Genomic DNA, 3,157 nt, shown 5'->3' with positions numbered 1-3,157 from the left:
TCGATCCATTTTCGTACATCCTCGTAATTTCTGAAGTGTGTATCCACCAAACCGTGCTGCTTCGACCGGAACAAGTAATAGTCCGAAGGAGCTAAGTCTGGTGAATACGCTGGGTGCGGGAGAAGCACCCACTCGAGCTGATCAGTGTTTCTTTGACGGCTTTGGCAACGTGTGGTCGAGCGTTGTCGTGCAAAAGCATGACTTTACGTCGATTGCTGGCTACTGCTGGCCTTTTTTCCAACAATGCTTCATTCAGACGGTTTAATTGTGATTGATATCGATCCCCCGTGATACTTTCGTTCGGTCTGAGTAGCTCATAATAAACGACGCCGTGCATATCCCACCAAATGCAAAGCATTGCTTTGTGGCCATGAATATTTCTCTTTGGTGTGGATGTCGATGGTTGGCCAGGGTCTACCCATGATTTTCTTCGTTTAGGATTATCGAAGTATATCCATTTTTCATCGCCAGTCACTATGCGCCACAAAAAACTCTTCTTTTTCTGCCTGGCGAGCAGAGAAATAGAGATGTTTAAGCGATTCGCAATGGCATTTGCGGTTAATTCGTGTGGTACCCATTTTCCCTCCTTTTGAATTTTTCCCATTGCATGTAGACGTTTGGAAACAGCCATCGGAGTAACATTTAATGCTGCAGACAATTCTTGGAGCGTTTGAGTAGAGTTTTCGTCCAATAATGCCTGCAAATCGGTGTCTTCAAACTTTTTCGGTTGGCCTGAGCGTTCTTTATCATTGACATCAAAATCACCACTCTTAAATCGCTGAAACCATACTTGGCATGTTCTTTCCGATGGAGCATAATTGCCATAAGCTTCGAAAAGCAATTTATGAGCTGCAGCTGCAGTTTTTTTTCAAGTAAAAGTAATGAAGCAGCATATGTCGAAAAAACAACTTATACTTACTTAACGTTCCATATTTAATCAAAAGAAAAAATAGCATTGTTCGCTTAAATGAATCTCTTTGCACTGAATTTTATTGACAAATGTCTAACCTCTAAAATGCAGCCAGTTTCAGATGTCAAAATAAATTACACCTACAACTAACGTCATCTAACTGTGAGCCGCAGGAACTAAGTTTACTAAGTTTACCACCTAATATATATATATTAGGGTGGTCCTTATTTTTCGACTTTCAAATTTTTTCTGCGGTACCCTCCAAAAAGTTTCCATTTGACAAAAAAGAAATCCCTTCCAAATTTTTGCTCGATCGGATAACGACAACCCGTGCCCCCGGGTTGTTAAACATTGGAATACTCTTGTATTAAGCTGTCTACGTTACTCACACAGCACGTAATATCGCAGAAATATCACAGCAATATTATATTTTCATTGCAATATTACCAGGGAATATAACAGAAATAATGCTGGAATATTACTAAGATATCACAGTAATATTAAAATGTCCGCGGCAAATGCATCACAGTAATATAATGGTGAAAATCACAATGATATTGTGACTGTAAGAAAATCATAATATTTAGAAAAGTATACTTATATATTCCTAGTTTTTTCATGTTTCATAAACTGCTACGTATCGAAGGTTGTCAAAATACACTTCAAACTTTCGTGAAATCCTCCAGCAATAATTTCGATCCCAAGCAGTATAACCACTGGTCAACCATCCATGTCCTGACCGCATTAAACTGTTGCTTAACCTGACGATCGAGCGCGCACGCGGTGACTCTGATGACTCCAACGATGTTCTTACAATTCATGCTTATATAATGTATCCTTATAGTGTTCACAGTACATTATAATATACTTAGCAAACATAAAATAATAGTTATATAATTTTTACTTAGTGTTAGTTGGATAATTTACTGATAGATATTGAAACAATGCAACAACATTCGATATGCGATAAATATTGATGTAATGTAGTAAACCAGTGATAATTACTTTTAGATTTTTAAATGTTATAATGATTAATCCAAACAAAAAAAAATTAAAAAATCCAAGAAAACAAATTAAACAAATTGAAATACTAAATTTTAAAAGAAACTTTTAAAAAATACTATTTCTGTAAGGAAAGGTGACTTCAAATGACGCCGTAATAACATTTTAATGATGTCTATAATGTCAAAGAAATTGATATGTCAATTGATGTCACCATTCTATTTAGAATATGATATATTGCTATAATTTAACTATAATATTGCAAATATATAAGTGTAATACTTCAATGATATAAATGTGTAATATTTCAATGATATAAGTATGTAATACTGCAGTAATATTTCTGTAATATTTCAATGACATATGCAAAGGTGCAATATTTCAGTAATATTTTTGTAATATTTCACTGTGATATGTAATATTATCACTATATTACAATATCACTGCAATATTTCTGCAATATTACGTGCTGTGTGGGTATCAATATGGTTTCTAAAGCGTGTTCTTCACAAAAATCGCCCTAGAGGACTTTTCTTTTTTCTTTCTACATCGTTTGAGATCTTTCAGTCTCATTTAAACAATTAGATAAATTGTTTATGACTAAAAAATAAAAATAAATATATATTTTTCGAGAAACTTGCCTTTCGATTAAAATGACTCACCCTGTATATACACATATTTTTAATGCAGTTAACCTTGTATCTGATTATAGGTAAGTATATATGGAAAACGTAATAATTAGATCTGAATGAATTTTTACAAATGGAAAGTGTTGAAGAAATGAAAGAATTTGAAAACATAGTTGTAAATGAAAAAGAAAAACGAGAACAGTTTGTAAGTATTATTGACATATTACCTACATATGTTAAACTTACGGAGAGTAGAATGTTGTACAATATTTCTGTTAACAATTTGATACTAGGAAAATGACAGAATTTGAGCGAACAGAAAGTGATGAGACAGACTTTGCAAACATACATAAAGAAAGATACATTAATCGAGTTAGTAAAACAAATAGCATATTGCTTAGAATCTCTTAGTAACAATAGGAATCAACTCCCGAACATTATTCACTACATTGTTTTTCGTAACACTATCAGATCGTGAAATGCGGTATGTAGAGTGCCAATACTACATGTTGCAACTAATTCTCATTGTTGTAACAAGATTCTAAGTTGTAAGCCATATGTCTTATACAAAGTCTATATATATATATATATATATATATATATATATATATATATA

General features: G+C 33.2%; 1 long non-coding RNA gene across 1 annotated transcript in view; it reads left to right on the top strand.

The window, feature by feature from the left end:
- Positions 1 to 3,113, top strand: part of LOC116845015 — a 4,753-nt gene extending 1,640 nt beyond the window's left edge. The window contains exon 5 of the long non-coding RNA XR_004378179.1: positions 2,625 to 3,113. This is a non-coding gene — a long non-coding RNA (uncharacterized LOC116845015). The remainder of the gene's footprint in view (positions 1 to 2,624) is intronic.
- Positions 3,114 to 3,157: the final 44 nt, after the last annotated feature.

The sequence above is a fragment of the Odontomachus brunneus genome, unplaced genomic scaffold, assembly GCF_010583005.1.
Source record: "Odontomachus brunneus isolate Ranch 3 - 2012 unplaced genomic scaffold, Obru_v1 Obru_scaffold_048, whole genome shotgun sequence".
NCBI classification, from domain to species: domain Eukaryota; kingdom Metazoa; phylum Arthropoda; class Insecta; order Hymenoptera; family Formicidae; genus Odontomachus; species Odontomachus brunneus.
Note: the sequence above shows the minus strand (reverse complement) of the source record. Positions and strands in the feature narration are given on the sequence as shown.